The sequence below is a fragment of the Poecile atricapillus genome, chromosome 14, assembly GCF_030490865.1.
Source record: "Poecile atricapillus isolate bPoeAtr1 chromosome 14, bPoeAtr1.hap1, whole genome shotgun sequence".
Classification (NCBI taxonomy): domain Eukaryota; kingdom Metazoa; phylum Chordata; class Aves; order Passeriformes; family Paridae; genus Poecile; species Poecile atricapillus.
In genome coordinates, this window is record NC_081262.1 from 12,420,516 (window position 1) to 12,438,482 (window position 17,967).

Here is a 17,967-nt window from a genome sequence, read left to right on the forward strand (position 1 = left end):
CAATGTTCAGCTGGCAGCTTTAAACGTGCTCCTACAAATACCTGTGTATATCTTACATGCTCTTGTATTCCCCAGGTTTTCCTCCTGATTAATAGTCCTCCCTTTCTAACTCTTGTCCCTCTCCTCCAACACTTCTCTGCAGAGAGCTCAGCTTGCCTTCTATCCTGGCAATGAACCAGAGCAAATAAATCCACTGTAACTCTTTTAATCCATCTCTGATAAATCTCCTGCTTTACTATCTTCTGGAAAATTGTGCATGGTCTCTGAAAGCCCCATTTTGCTTATAGCACGTCCATATGCCAGCTGACAAGCAATCATACAACTGACACTGCAACAAATTAAATATTATCTGACTAAAATACCCCTGGGGTCCTCTTGCTTCACAGTGAGTTTAACATGTTTAGTTATGTTTCTTAGCCTCCTGCTGCTGTGAAATAATTTTATTATTTTTTTCTTCATTTAGCTCCCCTCTACTGGAACACTCACCGCTGTCTATCTCCAGAGTGAGCCTGTTTTTCTGTCTCAGTGTTTGGCATTTCTTCATTCCTAAAAAAAACACCTCTTTTTCCTGTCATTTCTCACAGTCCCACTGCTCAGGCAGTGGCAATGTTGTGTGTGAAGCTGCCTTGCTCACCTGCCTCAGCACAGGGTCACTCCCCATCTGACATCGGTATCTGACACCATGTGCACAGTTCATGTGTGAAAAACAGTCATTTCTTTAAAATAAAACACCCAAAACCTCCTCAACATACCTTCTTTATTCTAGCCACTAGACTACCATCACTGCCAGAGGGAATGCATACAGCTGACAAGGGAATGGAGTCATCCTTACTGGCAATACAAAATTAATGTTACCTATTAAAAAAAAAACCAAATCAAAACCCAAACAGCAACAACAACACCCTAAAAATAAGCAAAAGATAGTTTTTGTGGCAGTACATGAGATTTTTATGCTGCCAGTGTCTGTAGTGAATAAAAATTCATCCCTATGTTCATTCCTTACACTCATATTTCTTTTTCCTCCTGTCTGTCTACTAAGTAACCCAGATATTGGCCTCTAAAACTCTTAACTGCAGTTTTAACCACTTGAATATCATTAACTTGGGAGAAAAGTAAACTGAACTGTGCTGAAAGGTAGTGCAGTTATCTCTGCAAGAATGAAGGAGGAATGGCCCCACCATCTGTGCTCTGCTCCTGGGGTATTCGGGCTAAGACAGAACTCAAGCAGGAGGTCAAAGATCTCACATCACATTTTGAGGGGACAAAAAAAATCAAAAAACCAGAAATGAGTTCATCCAATCCAACACAGCACATTCCATTGAACTCCAAAGTAATTCCTTGATCCCCCCATGATGTATCAACAGCTCCAGAAATATGCCAGCTGTGGCTTTTTGAAGAAGGCAAAGAAAAAGGGATTTTAGGTGATGCCTCAGAATATACATCACCTGACTGATTTATTAGAAGATATTAATAATTTCCCATACTTTACTTAATTCATAAAACATTCCCTCTACTGCCTCCAGGGTATAAAAGATCAGTGATTCCAATAAAAGTTTCACAAATTATACATCAAGTTATCTCCCAGGTCACCCATAGCACACCTGCATTATCTTTATAAAGGACTCTCAGGGCAGAGGGGACACAGCCCTTGGCCCTTGCAGACCAGCAGTTCCTCCTTCAGGAAGGGAAGACTGAACTGAGACTGAAATCTGGCCCAGGGTGCACCTTCCATATTACATAAAGCACCTATAAAGCAAAAGAATACCCAAGTATATTCTTCTTGAAAATAATAATAACCATAAAGGGTCATTTCACACACAAACCATGCTCCCAACAATAACACTGAGCCAGATTATTTAATCACACCCAGTGATTTATCCAGGGCAAAGCAATGACAAGCCTTTACTTTGAACTAAAATTCTATGCTTTCCTTGGATGAGGTCAAAATACTAATTTTACATTATATACATTTCACATTACCTACATGATGAGGGTTCCATGTTTTAACTTGTATCCTTTGAAAATATGAAAGATCATTTTAACACTTCAGTCTTATAAAAGATGGAAACTGCACCAAGCAGCACCTCCTTGGCTGCTTTTAGGATCAGTTTATTCTCTCACCCAACACCCACAGAATGTGCCTCATTAGCTTAATCAGGAGCCACCTCCAGAGTTTGCTCTCAGGCAGCAAGTGAGCACCACGAAGCTGGGCTGATATTTAACCCTGTGACCTGCACTTCTGAAAGAGTTTCCTGCATTTGAAAAGGAAAATGTGCCACCTCAGTGCTCGGGACTGCAGCTTCTGAACAGAGGTTTGCCAGATGCTGAATCCCATAAAAACCTCAGGGCAGGGGAGCAGAGGAACCCATAACCCTCTGTGCCTGGGATCCTGCTCCTCTTGAGACCCTGACATGGTGAAGAACAAAATTATGTTTAAGAAACAGTTTCCACTGAAAGACCACTTCAGGCAGGTACTTTACCAAAATTCCAGTTGCACCTTCACCTTGGGCTTCCCAACTCTGGAAAAATGATGTCGAATAAAAATATTTGAAAAACAACCTCTTATTGACAACTCCTCTGGACAGTTTTATTGATCATATAAATATCCAGTCCTTCTGAACACTGAGAAACTCCTGACTTTGCCAGTTTTCTGGTGAAAATTAATCCCATTACTTTTTTTTCACTGCTTGAAAATGCATTTTCTTTTATCAGGTTTTAATTTGCCACCTTTCAGCTCCATTGAACATCTTTGTTGTTGCCTTGCACAGACAGGGAAAACAACTCCCAAACAACTTCTCTAAACCATTCATTCATTAGATTCTGTGCTTTCAAATTGTCAACTCTTCTTCAACTACTTTTTAAAGTCGACAAGTCCAATTTTCCAGCATAACTGCTTTCCCAGTCTTTCACACTCTCATCACCCATGTCTGACTGCTGCTCTCATTCTGCTGCATCTTTGCCTGAACTGGGTTGATGAGGAATAAGAGAAACAGAGAAGACACAAAGTCCTGGGTCTCTTCAGCACCTCTCTGTAACAGGTACATCCTCCCCACTCCTGGCTCAGAGAACAGGACAAGATGTTCTCCCAAAAGCTGCTGAGCCAGAGGATGACAAAAACCAGCAGGTAAATCTCCTCAGTAACCCCCCTCAAACACAGCAGCAGAGAACACCAGAGAAGAGGATGTATCTCTACACCTGTTCAGAACCTCTCCAATTCTTGTGCTAACAGCCCACATGTACAAGTTTCCTTAAATTTAAACATTTCAGAACTGAAATTTTTACTTCAAAATAGCCTACTAGTTAGTAAAGCTAATTTTAACACTAGCTGCCACTCAGTGAACACCTTCCCTTTAGTATCACCAGACACTGCAAAATTAATTCACTGACAAAATGACATTGCTTTCTTTTCTCTCTCCCCACTGTCTCTGCAATATTAAGTCAACAAAATATTTCCTCAAAACTGCATTGACATCAAGAATGTTATGCTCACACCATTAGACAAAATGTGAAGCACTGAAGTCGTGCTTCATTAAAAACAAGTGGAAAAACCAGTTTGCTAGAAGAAAAACATTATTTAGGAAAGATATTCATTATACACATCTGAAAACCAATTATGATTAAATGTATGAGACAGAAACATTCATCATCCTTTTAATTAATATTTGACCACAATATTTGCATTTTCAACAAAACCACATTTCAGTAAAGAACAGAAACAGTATCAAGAAATCTCCTTTGGTTTGTTTTCATAGTAATAAACTGCCATATTTTGGAGAATGGAACAGACCATCAGCTTTTCTACTTCTGGGCACAACTTCAAAGTGTAGAGAATATGGTACAATCACAGAAATAACTGGCTAACAAAAGACAGAGGGGAAAAAGTTCCTCCCTGCCACAGAAAAAGCTGGTCAATAGCAAACAGTTAATGATGATTCTCCTACTTCCACACTGCAACACATCCACACAGAACTTTCTGAACAATTTTAAGGGACATTAGTTCAATTTTCACCTTTGCTGCATTCCACCTAGCAGAAACACAATCCTAAGGATGCCCAACCCACCACAGACAGAATTACACAACTTGGAGTTTGCAATCAAGTCTTCAAGAAAACAAAAAGGTGAGAACAGACTATTTTGCACTGCAATATTTAAGCCCACAACAGTCATTGCTAAATTGGTCCCATCTCTGGAAAAAAGTCCATTGTGATACGTCAGGAAACACCATCAGAACATTTTTTCTTATTCTAAAGTAAGTTGAAAGTTTAAAACAAAGTCATATATCTGATGCTATATTTGGTTCTGCTTCCATTTGGAAAATACCATTATATTATTTAATAAAGTGCCTTTCAATAAACCTGGCATACTCCTGACTTAGTACAATCTTTCTCAAATACACCTTTATCTTACCAGCCAGTGCTGTAGGAGATGATGCCATTTTCAATGGACTCTATTATCAGCACTAGGCAGACTCAGACTTGCACAACAGTTGAGGTTTGAAAGCTGCTCAAGATATTGTCCTCCCCAACCTCCCCATCTCTCCTGGTTTCCCCTTCTCTCCAGGACCATATTCCATGGAATTCTTCCAGGCAGGTTTATGAACAGATCAGACTCCCCTCTCCAGAAGACCAGGGCTGTGATCCTGCCATTGGCCTTGTTTCCTTCTCTCAGGAGTAGTTTTCAATTATTTAACAGCATCCTTAACATCCACCTTAGGCTGTTTAAAAACCCCTCCACAATCAACATAAAATCACCTGGAATCCACAAGCACAAAAAAAGGGTTGGTTCAGCGAGGAAGGGAAGGTAAAAGGTAACAGGAACAAATCACACAGCTGGAACTTCTGACCACCTGACAATCCCCCCCTCTCAACTTATTCCAAAAAGCTGTTCCTGTTTCATTTGCAGCTATTACTTTTTAGACTTGTCCTTATTATTTCACCTCCAAGAAAAACATTTGTGAGCTTTACCATGTTCAAAGACAGCAGGACAACTGCACTGTTTTTGTCAGTGCAGTCCCAGAGATGCTGGCCACAGTTATTAATTCTCTTCAGCTTGTTGAGGGTAAAGAAGCACCCAAAAAGCAGCAAGTGATAAGTTTCTTCCTGTCTCTCTGTGCACAGCAAGGATGCTAAATGCACACAAAAACAAAATCAACAAGCAAGGTTATGCAGAAGAATCTCTGCTCCAAATACCTGCCTCAAGTCCATGGGAGAAGTAGTACAAATCTTACAGCAGATGTCAAATCTTTTCAACTTTTTCTCTGAATCAAATTAGCTACTAATGAAACAGTTTATGATTAATACTCACTTAAGTCAAGAAGAAAATTAGGGGAAAAGCTATCAGTTCAGAACACGAGCAAATCACATCGGCTCCAGATATACATAATGGAAGAGTATACGCAAAGAAAATACTACAGCTGTATCTTTAGAAGTCTTCACTTTCTGAACAGGCTGTTAAAACAGTGTGATCACCACGTAAGATCCTCCAGTGGCACTTCAGTGACACGAGGAAGAAGGTACAAGCAGCTGATGTACCTGTGAAATACAGCTGGACCTTCTGCTGATGGATCTTCTGATGGTCTCAACACCTGCAGCCCCACAAAGGTTTGTACCTCACTGACCTCCTCCACAGAGCTCCACCCAGGGAAATATCACTGACCTCCTCCACAGAGCTCCACTCAGGGAAATATCACTGACCTCCTCCACAGAGCTCCACTCAGGGAAATATCACTGACCTCCTCCACAGAGCTCCACTCAGGGAAATATCACTGACCTCCTCCACAGAGCTCCACTCAGGGAAATATCCATCCCATCCACCTCAGGCTGCTGGACAAGACCAGGCTGGCTCTGTCACTTGGATTCCCCGTCAGCCCAGGGAGCAGGACACCAAGGTCAGAGAAGGAGGAGAGGGCAAAGCTCAGTCCATCCATCCCGTGTGTGCTCAGAGCTGCTGAGGCAGCGCCTTGGAAGCAGGAACAGAACACAAAATACCGGCTAGAAATGATCTTTACACCTATGAGCACAATCCTTGGCAAAAATTTATCACCTCTTCCTCCAGGGTAATCTTGTACATATTTGAAGGTATGTTTCTCTGCAGTATTCACTAGTGTAATTCTTCACTTTTTCCTCCTGCTTTTTACCATTTCAGTAGATGGTTAATAAATATCAATTTCTCTCCAACAACTGAGAAGAACCATTCTAGCATATCTCTCAGTTACCCAGAGCTGACTGGAAGGAGAGCCAGGAATAAATGAGATGGGGAATAAGGACAAGAAATCACTTTGTAATTGAAAACTCAGGGCCAGCCAACAAGCAAAATGCAGAATACTCAGAGCCGTGCTAAAAATCAAAGCGGAGAAGAAATGTCTGTGGTCTGTGATTAATATTCTGTATTTGCACATCCAACATGTGGTTATCCCATATACCTAATTTTAACACCAATCTCTACAAGCTTTAAATTTAAAAACAAATGTGGTACTAATTGAAAACCCTTCCTCACCAAGCCTGTAGCACACCTTGCACAAAGACCTGCTCCTCCAGAGGGCACAGAATGGAAACTCTAATTGTGTTTAGGTTCTGGATGTGTGAGAAAGTAAGGAAAAAACACTGTCAGTTCAATGTGTATGAAAGAGGATGACATGAAAAGAATAAACAGGTTGAAAACTAGAGAGCTCTGAAGTTTTCATCTCAAAAAAAAATAAAAACAACAACTTTACACAAAATTTTAAAAACTTCTGAGGAACACAAGCAAATGAAGGAATTAATCTCCAGCTGAAGTCTGCGTGCTTCTAAAAGAAGGTACCTATTCAATCATCTTTTTCTTAATCAACAGCTTAATACTATAAACAGCAAACCAGCAGCATGACAAATGAAGTTTTGAGAGAGAGCTTCTCCCTGCCTCCTCCTGTGGCACCAAAAGGCAAACAGCTGCTCGCTCTGCCTCGCACGCCCCGTCCTCACACTGCCACGCTAATGGCTTTTCTGACAAGGCAAACTCTAATATTAGACACTGCTCTTATTAGCTCAGATCAGAGGGTGCTGTTAAACCCTGCAGGTACCACACTCTGCCAAGGTTGCTCTTTATTTCACAAATCATGTGTAATTGCCTCTTTAATATCACCCACTGAATTGAGTTGAACGCAATCATTCTTCTCTAAATTCAACATTCATGCACTTCAAACATATATATTTCATTCTTAAAGAATACTTTTTACACAGAAAGTACTTCAAAAGCTCGGAATTGAAGTTATTAGACAATTTACCCCACCGATACCAACAGCAAAGAGACACACAAAGGCAACTCCTCCCATGCTCCAAGCAGCAATTGCTTTTTCACTCGCCACGTGAAGAAACAGGGGGTCTCTGAAGTGGTTTTAAACCTTTATGTTTCAATGAGCAGTGTGTGATGGATATGGCTGTTATTTGCAACGCCATAGGAGCGTATTATAAATAAGCCGGTGTTATTTATAAGCAGCGTGTTGTTGTGCACAGCAGAGCAGCCCCAGAGGCACGGCATCCCACGGCAAGCTGCCTGCAAGGGAAGGTCTGATGGGATGTTTGCCTGCAAGGGAAGGTCTGAAGGGATGTTTGCATGCAAGGAAAGGTCTGATGGAATGTTTGCACACGGGTGATCTCTGTCAGGGGCTGCTGGAGCCTGCCGGGAACCGCGCGTGCCTGGGAGGGCATCGCTCAAACAGCGAGACCCCAGGGGCAGCAAAAGGGATGGGAAAACAAGCTGGGATGAATTCTGCATTCAACATTAAGGAAATTTCTGTGGTGTCTGCTGTGTCTGATAGCAGAGCATTTTGAGCAGACCCAGAAATGACAGCCTGTCTGTGCTGGGGGTGGTTAACACCAGCGTGAAGCGCTTGCTCAGTGTGGACTGAAAGGGGAGGGCAGTTTCTCATCACTAATGCTTAGTTACACTCCACTCTCCCACCAAGCTTGCTAACAGTCTGGCATGCTAATGGATAGTAAGGAATTTTTTTTTTCTCCCTCTTCTCATCTCCAGTCTTACCCGCTATGTTGGAACCAATTTAATTACTCCTAAATCATCTCCAACAACGCACACCAAGCCTGGCCCTATATTTCTTCATGAGGTGTGATTTTATCCCTTACTTTCTCCTGCTTTTTCTCTTATTTGCTTTTTAAACAGAAGAGATTACTGTCAAGATGTGAGAGTTTTGTATTTCCCTGCCATTTACAGATGACATTAGCCTCTTCCTTGCTCATTCCTACTGAAACAATGCTGTCTCCTGGCACATCAACTTTAAAAAGCAAATGCAATTGAAGTTATCACCATGCTGCTCACAAAGAGAGATACCTGCATGATATAATTGATTCCTCTTCTGATCTCACTGGTTAACAAAAATAATTGAATTTGGTACTCTTTTTAACACATTCACATATTCTTTCACAGTTCCGAGTTGAACATCCTCCCTGCTTTTGTCCTTGGTCTCATTTTCAAAAACTTTTATCTTTAGTTCACCAATCTAGCACAAACAAGAGACTCCAGGCTGGGGAAAACTGGAGCACAGACAATTAAGGCAGGAGAGAAGCAAGAGGAAAAATGCAGTATAATATATGCAAATGCAGATGTTTTATAAGGACACTGTTATAAGGAATTTGTTCATGAGACTCTTCCACTTAGCAGTGCACAGGTGCAGGGCTGCCTTTAGGCTTTTATGCTGCACTTTTTAGCAGTTAATCCTAAAGCAGCCTCTTAAGGGAGTTCAGCATCATCATCTCCATGTCCTAGGAGGAGAAACCGGTACCCCCAAGATGAAGTGATTGTGGTCATTCACCAGTTTAGATCTAAAACACAGAACTCTGAGGTCTCTCTGAGGATCTTCTCAGTGTTTGGGTCATTCTTGTCAAAACAAAACACCAAAATGTGCACCAGCTCTGTGTAGGAAAGGTTCACTGGCACTGTGCAGCAACCTCTGAGGTGCTGCCCCTCCTGAAGACACACAGAGAAGGGCAAAACCAGAAGGAAGCAGTAAAAAGAAGCAGAGATAGCAACAAGTATGGACATTCCCAAAGCAATTCAATGTGCTCCAAATTCTTGACATTCAAAAGTCATGAAAGATCAGGAGATCTAAATTCCTTTCTGTTTTTGCAGAAGAAATAATTGGTACCTACCAGAATCAACCAAAATGTGGCTTTGAATTTCAGGAGTAAAAGAGGAAAACTGAATGTGCTGCTTTGTCCCACTATGAGAGGAGCATCCCATCATCTCCATCCCTCTGGAGATGAAAATTAACAGTTCTACCTGTAGCCATTGATACCTCATCCTATCCCTAATGTGAGCAAAGGAACTCAAAAGCTTCTCATTTTCTTCTCAAGTCAGCTTTCTGCTGATGGAGCTTCAAAAATATTTTCAAACCAGTTCTGAGTAAAGGACCACAGAATTTAGATTGGGAAGGGGAGTTTTGGGTCACAAACCCCACAATGACTTACAGCAGCACAAAGCCAAAAGCTTTCCTGTATCTCCATTTCACACACAGGTGAGGAGAGAAGCCACTCCTGATTCCAGAGCCATGAAAAGCTTCATCCTTCAGCAAAACCAGGGCTGCATTCACAGGATAACTCACTGAGCTGCTGAATTTATATGCAGCAACAGAACCATGTAAGGATCAAATAAAATTAATTCTGTCTAATAACAAATTAATTGTCCATGCCAACCTCTAATGTCTCCATCATCAAATGAATTTCCATGTTATTTACCCACCACAACTTCCCGTGGGGAAGGAGAAAGACAGCTGCTTAGATTAAACAGTGAAACAGAAGAGCCTCCTAGACAAAGAATCTTTTCATTTTCTAAATGACTGCTCTACTCCAAAATGTCTTCAGAGAAATAATGTTATTTTTTTTATTCTTTTCACAAAACCAAGATGCAAACTGCCTGATTTGATGGTGCTATTTCATTGTCTCAGAACTGCATGCACCAGCTTCTAGTGGCAAGGAGAGAGAGGCTCATGCAGAAATAATGTTCCCATTACAAGAAAAATAAATTGGCAATAGAGCCAAGGAAGTTATTTTTCTCATTTCATACTTTTTTGAGGCATGGATCACTGTAGCCCTCACCTTATTTATCAACAACAGGAACATCTTTAAAAGGCAACAAACAAAACCCACCTTATGGGTAAAACTAAGCTATAAATTCTTCCAAAAGACAAAAAAGTGACATATGCTGTTTGATCCCCACTGCTCATATTTTACAGTCTTATTTTAATGCCTCTAAAATATCAAAAATTGTCCAGTTTGACCACACCAGAGTACCCCTCAAAATCATTATCTAATGAACAGGTTTTTGTGGGAAATAAAATCAAGCTTTCCCTAACAGCAATATCAATGTTCCACCCACTTAAACAATCTACTACCGTGCCTGAGGACTGCCCAAGCTTAGGAAACCAGCCCTTAACAAAAAGCTGATTCATTTAACCCTGGAGAAGTCCTGGGAAGAGAAAGGCAAAAGAGGAGAGGACAGATTTGGAGTAACTGGGGTCTTTGACCTGATCAGTCCAATAATTCAGTATTTTTGATCAGACAAGCAGTGGCAAAAGACACGACAGACCTTTTAGACAGAAGCCAAAGTGCTTTGTCACCCAACACACAGGTCTTATTTCAACAAGAGTTTAAAAGATTATTACTCACAGGATTGTCATTGGATAACCACCCACTAATATTTTTACTGTATATTTATATTTGTATTGAGAAGTCTTTGCTAGAAGCCAACAGCAGGCCTGTGGTCAGACATACAAGAGCTCCCAAGATCACAGAGTGATCCTACCAAAATTCTGCCCTGACTGTCCCTGCAGCCACAGAGGAAAGCAAAAATCTGTGCACAGCAAAACTACGGGGCATGACCTGCAAGAAATCTCTCAAAAGCGAGCACGATCTATCAAACGGATGTAATTTATCCTGGCTGCAATGGTTTTTCTATACAGAGAAGATTAGGAGCAACAGAGTCACTCTTCCAAAGCAGAAACAAAACAACTTTTAGTTAAGAAATGAAGCAGATGGCCTGTGTAGATTAAAGAGAAGGTACAGAGCAGTGCACCAGCAAACTGCTGCGCCCAAATCCCACAGTAATTACCACGGCGGCGGCGGCTCACTAATGATGCCGTGCCTCTGAACTGGGACAAATTAACACAAAGACACACATGCTGGTGACTTGCAGCCCAAGGGAAGGTGAATATTGCAGAGACTCAGGCATTTAAGGCAATCACAACAGATTAAATGCTGCAAGGTAGGCAAGCGACATGCAGTCCCAAGAGGAAAGGGAAACGGGAAGAATGTGTTTCTCATCTGTCCCAGAAAAGAAAATGAAAATGAAAACTGATGTTCTACACACATCCATTGTACAGACTCTCATCCCACTTGTTTTTCAGTATCTTTACTGTTATTCCATTTCCCTCAAACTCCTGGAGATCAGAATCCCTGTCACTGTGATTGATCCTCAGTCAGGATAAACCAGCACTACCTGGCCCAGGGGTTGTGCAGGTTCAAATGTGAACTTCCATAAAGTAAAACTGTTTGAAACTACATCCCCTGCATTGGCTTTCCACTCCCAAACACCGTGAGCTGCCAGAGCAGTACATCTGGAGCGGACACCTAATGAACACTGCAGTTTTCCCTGCTGGGAGGAATGGCAGCTAACATCCCATTCCAATAAGTTCAGGCTGTTTTGCCTGTGGTAGCAGCTCATTTTTCTGGACCTCTGGGAATAGAGGTGCAATTTCCAGTGTGGCTTTTTGGATATTATTGATGCCGAATTTTCTGGGCTTCAAGATCTGGCAGGCACTAAGAGTCTGCCTGGTCTGGGCCAGTGGAGAGCAATTCAATATTATTTTGTACTTTGGATGATTTTAAGCTAATGAAGGTCCTATTCTTTTTTATAACTCCCCATGCAAATGTTAATTTTTAATAAACTTTGCCCAAGTAGGATTTAAAGCTTATCTCACAAGACATATTTAGAGCAGTGCCATGGTGAAGTAATTCTGGGGAAAAAAAATATGTACAGCTGAAAATAGGATATTTCTGCATGCTTGCTTCAAAGGCTACCAAGAGTTTTTTTGCAGAGACTTGTCATCAGACTAGTCATTGTGCAGGACTGGAATTATTAATTAACAACACAAACCTGTGCCTCTCACGTGCTACAGAGGAATTCCATCATCACCACAAAGCTCTGTGCTGCACATCAGCGACAGAGACCCCAAGTGACATCCCTGGAAGTGCTCAAGGCCAGGTTGGATGGGGCTCCGAGCAGCCTGGTCTAGTGGAAGGTGTCCCTGCCCATAGAAGGGGTTTGGAATGAGTTTTATGGAGTTTTAAGGATTCTTCCAACCCAAACCATGCTGTGGCTCTGCAGTGTGGGAAGGCTGGTGGCAATGGGGAGGGTGGGGAGAGCAGCAGATTTTGTTTAAACTTCCCAGGGTTGGAAAGGTTGAGCTGATGTTAACAGCAGCATGTGGACTGAGCAAGAGGCTTGAGTGTCATCAGCCTTCCTCTGGTGACAGGATGGAGCTGCTCTGATGGAAACCTTGCAGAGGCTGCTTAGCACAAGGCAGGCTGGCAAATCAGCAGCAGAGAGGAACACTGTGCTTGGCTGGGATCCGACTGAAGAGGGCTTTAAAAGGTGCTGCTGCCAAGGGACAACAAACAGCTCGTTACATATCCATGCTCAAGATCCTATAATCAATTCAAAATAATTAACTTTAATCATGTGAATGGCAGAAGGACCTCTCCTCACCGTTTTCAAAACCTGTTGAGCATTGTCTCTTCAAATCTCTAACCCCCACAGCCTTGTTTCTGTCCATCAGAAGTTAATTATGGGAGAGAGTTTCAAAATGTGTTAAGAGCTATCACATATCCGGGGGTCATTTGCACTGAAGACGGGAAAATGCATTAATGGAAATGGTGCTGTGAGCATCTGAGCTTTCTCTGCAGCTTCACATATCCAAGGGCACAACTTATGGCCTCTCTTTTACATCATCAGAACCACTCAAAAAGCTAAAGCTCAAAAAACAGTGTTAACAAACCAGACTTCTTTGGTTCTTTTGCTAATTTTTATTCATATGTGTACAAGACTAAGTCCTGTGCATCACTTCTTCCCCCACAATACTACTCCTGTCAGCACCTGCATTCAACCAGTCCACAGAAATTTCCAAGAAGGAAGAAAAATCATGCTGGAGAGCTTTCTCAATGATCAGAATTTACCTTGTATTTCACAGCTTTCTTCGGACATTTCACTGAGAAATTAAACCTTTGACGTTGGGAAATTAATCCTTTCCTATGCATAGGTCATCAACAGATGGCAGCATATAGAAAAGATGCTGCTTCTGAAATATTCATGTTGTTTGCTGCTCTAAGTTGTTACTTTACTTTGTATCTTGAGAGATGACACCCAAAAATTAAAGCCAAAATCTAATTTTGGTTTTAGGATCCTTGCCATGCTCTATTTAAGCGCCAGAAATCAAAATAACATAAAACTTTGATTTAAAAAAAAAAAAAGGCCACTGCACTGATATAAAATTCTTACCTCATTATTCAAACTCTTTTCATCTATCTCTTTAAAATTACCTTCTGCTCCCAATACCCACATCCATCACCAAGAATCACAAAGTCTGAAGGTGAGGATGCAGAATGAAGGGCCTGTGACCCACAAATCAGACACACATGGGCACTGGAATTCTAGCTCCCAAAAAAAATTCATGTTCTCTTCCCAGCAGCAAGGAACAGCTGCATTGAGCTAAATATCTTAGAAATCCATATATTTACAGGTCCCAGAAAAGTGGTATGGCATAAAGTAGCAAAATCCACATGTAATGCCTGATAAAGACTTTTTTTCCCCCCTCAATTATTTTCTAGTAAAATGCAAAAATGTGAAAAAGTGTTCAGCCTTAATTGTCATCACTGAAAATATTCATATTCTCAGCACATGGAACCTATTAAACAAATTCCCTTTATGGCTGAAGTGTTCCTGCATGATGTGGCTCCACTATAGCCTCAAAACAGACCAACAATTCTGACTGAATAAAGAGACCATTTCTTAGACAGCAAAAGAAGTGTGGATCTCTTTCTAAAACAATGCAGCAGAAATAAAAATTTCCTTTGAGCATGTGGTAAGATAAAATTGAAGATTCCACTTGATATACAAAATAGAAACCTCCCTCACACAAAGTACAAGACAGACAAATGGCAAAAAAAGTGCATACACATCACTGATAGGAAAAGCTTGAGAGCAATTCTCTCTTTTTCTTAAATGTTTTCATATTTGCCCAAAACCAATACTGAACACATAAAAATCAGGAGTTTTACCATTTGTGTAACAGAGATGAGCATCACAAATTCAAACACTATGCTTTAAGCCCTGGTTGTCATTTCTATTTATCAGACCTCCTGCAAACAATGTTGTGTTTGCCTTGCCAGGGTGGGACAAGGCATCTCCCCTGTGTGCCCCACCTTCAGAAAATTCTGGCTGCTCCTGTCTGTTCTGAGCACCCACCTCAAATTCTCCCAACCACACAGCAACAGGATTTACTCAGCAGAGATGCTGGAACAGCTCTGGTTTCCTCTGGTTTGGGCAGTCAAGAACAAGTGATTCTCTGGATTATTTTTACCTGCACAAGCCTGAGTAACAAGCCTTTAGCAGCATTTCCCCAGACACCAGGGACAGCTTTTCCCTGCTGTAGCTCTGATGACATTCACGGAGCCACAACAGGGAGAAATTCAACCTGAGGCTTATTGCACAGCAGCATTTCATCTTGGTCAGCCCACCAGCCTGGCTAAAGAGAGGATTTGGGATATCAAATACAAGAGAAAACCTCAAACACCCAAATCCCAGAGTATCTCTGCCCTGACATCCCTTTCAGAGCATCTTTTAAGGAAGCTGTGCTACCAAGGCAGGAGCAAGCAAGGGATCAGTCGTGACTTTTCAGTGTGGGTGACCTTCTCCCCCTGCCTGCCCCCAAATGAGTCTCCAAAAAAGGGTTTTTTTCCCTTTCCCTCATCTTTTAACTCTTTCACAAAATGTCACATTGATTTTCAAGGCCAAAGAACAGCCACCTGACATCTGAGAGTAAGACCATCATGTTTTCCACTAGGAAAACCACAAAAGGATAAAATGAAGAGAAAGGCTAATGCCAAAGAGCTGTTTCACAAAGGTCACACAGAACACAGGGACTTCATCCTCAGCTGCAGCCCGTGGTAAGGGCACGTTGGGTTTGCTAAACCACTCACTTGGTATGTCACCTGCACACTGGGGAACAAAAAAACTACAGAAAACAAATCTGTCTTTAACTGCCCTTGGTCCTTAGAAATTTAATTACCTTCAGCACCCTCAAAATATTGGGACTACCCTCAGCAGCTGGCAAAACTCTTCACCTGTGCTCAACAATACAGATGGTTTTGATAGTTTGTTTAAAAATGCAGACAGTGAGGTTTCTCATTTTCCTAAAGCATTAAACTCCCTCTTGAAGTGTAACCTGAGATCAATTTTATTTCATCTGTTATGTAGAAGTTTTAATAAAGTGTTAAAATGAAAGATATTGAAAAATTACAGGAGAAAATAATCCTCTGAAATAATGTGAAAATGGAATGGGCAAACAATAATGCAGCTGGAGCAGAAAACTATTACATCCACTCTCAGTTTGCTTCCATGCTGAGCATCTCCTTTAATCTTTATAAGAGAAGGCAACAGTAGATGCCAGTCCCCATGAAAGTCTCTGCTCCCAGGTTTGTACTCCTAGTAAAACTACTCACTACTTCTGCAGGAAAGAACTTTCCTATTTAGAACAAGATAGGAAAAAACCCTGTTAAATCTGCCTGTTTATAAAACTCCTTATGTAAAGATACTATAGTGAATGAAGTATTAAATTATGCAGTGTGAGATGTAATGGAGTGAATTATATTCAGTAAGATCACACATTACTGAAAATATGCAAAAAAGCTCTGCTGCTGGCTTTCAGTTGTCAAGCTACACACACATACATACATATATATATACATATATATATATTTTGCTCATCTCATTATTTTCTACTGTCTCCATGTGTGATAACATGCCCAATGCTGACACTTGTCCTATTCTCCCTGGAAGACCCTACATTAGCATGTAAATAGCTGGCAGATACGAGGAAATGAAAGCAAGGAATAGCTCTTTAATTAACTTTAATCCTCTGAAAATCCATACAGCAATCTGTTCTGACAGTTTTCTACACAAGATCTTCTTAGGAGGTCCCTAAGTGCTGCCTGAGGATCACTGCCAGGCTGGAACGAGGAGAAAGAACGAACAAGCCCATTCTGGAGACAATATTTAGGCATTTTCCTGCTATTAAATGATGACTGGTGACTGCCATCTGGCATTATCAGAGCTGTCATTAGCCTGACTCTGGATGGGAAACAAAGGGATGCCATAAGCAAGGCTCAGCACACTTCCCACCCATCTGCCAGCCACATCCAGGAACACAGGCATGGAGCAGCCTCCTCCAGTTCCTCCCAGGCTCTCCTGCCCTCTGGCACTCCTGTTCTCAGCCCCAGCACATCCTCAAGGGGGTAGGACAAAGAAATTTCCCTGTTAGAAGACTTGGTCAATCAGCTCTACAGCAGTACCCAGCCCTTCCATCCTGAACAGCAAAAGGGCTGGCAGACTGTAAAGGAGGGAGATGAAATGGTTCCTCAATGGCTTACAGCTTCCAAATGTGACAAGGGTTATTCATAATCCTCTATTACAAGGAAATTTCAAACAAATTTTGGCGTGGGGGAAAAAAAAATAAATCTAAGGATAAATGGAAGGAGATGCAGTGGCACAGCTTTTGGCAACACAAGGTTGTTAAAGAACTCCTACCTGCAGGTTAGATTTAGCTCTGAAAGTGCTCCAATAGTCCCATTCCTATAAATTCATATTCTCCTGCCCATTGAACCATGCTAAGTACAAAGACTGCATGTCATCACAATTCCCCCCCTCAATATTATTAATGCTGTAATATCATGAGCAGACATCTCACTTAATTCATCACATCACATTCCAAGGCTAAAACATACAGAAAAGATCCAGCATGGCAACTTCAAAAACTTGGTGACTGATAATGCTCAGAAGAATGCATCCTTTTATGAATATGTGAGCATGAATTTCAATTAAATGACCTTTAACATGACAGATTCCAGCTGAAGAAAGAAGGAAATCTCTACTGACACATAAATTACTTAAGATGAAGGTGCTCCTTCTAAGATTTACCTTAGACAGACTAGTCCTTATACACACTGATCACTAATCCTCTTTAAACTGTGCCCTACTTCCTGCAGCTCTGAGAAGTTATGTTCTAATCTGATCTAAATTTTCCAGACTAGAGAAACACCATAAAAAGTGTCCTTAACAGCTGTGATGACAAATAAAAGGTGAAATTGGAATAAGTTCATAAAAATGTCATAATCACATCCAGGACTAGTTAGAAGATTGCTCTTTGGCCATCTGGCAACAGTACCTGGCACAGATAATGCCTGAACTATGGCCTCGAAGCTTATCTGGCAGCTGATTGCCTCCCTTGAAATAAATATGCAGCCACCAACCAGGTTGTTTCATAAAAATGACATAATAAAATTAAATAACCCAAACAAATCAAAATTAATTATAAATTTTAAAGGGACAAGATGGGGGAGGGGAAAATCCACAAAGTAATACTGCAAATGAGGTATAAAAGATTTGAAATCTCCCTCTGATCCCAGAGAACAGGACCACCCCGCTCCATATACTGCCCACAGCTGCACATTTCAGAGGCTGATTCATCTTCCAGACAGGCAGGAGTGACAGCAGCTGTGAGCCAGTCACACTTTTCTGGGAATACAGTGATTTGTTTACTCACTGCAACACTGTTAAATCTCACGGGATATTCAGACACTTGTACAGGGAGAAGAGAATGAGCAGCTCAGAAATTGCTTCTTGCAATACGTGAACTTGCAAGAGTATCTC

General features: G+C 41.3%; 1 protein-coding gene across 3 annotated transcripts in view; it reads right to left on the reverse strand.

The window, feature by feature from the left end:
• Positions 1 to 17,967, reverse strand: part of MAD1L1 (mitotic arrest deficient 1 like 1) — a 346,214-nt gene that overhangs the window by 212,594 nt on the left and 115,653 nt on the right. The window contains exon 1 of one of the 3 annotated variants that reach the window (XM_058849981.1): positions 5,770 to 5,873. The exons of 1 other annotated variant lie outside the window; for it this stretch is intronic. The gene's annotated coding sequence lies outside the window, so the exon portion shown is untranslated. One more of the 3 variants, XM_058849982.1, reaches the window with a different exon arrangement.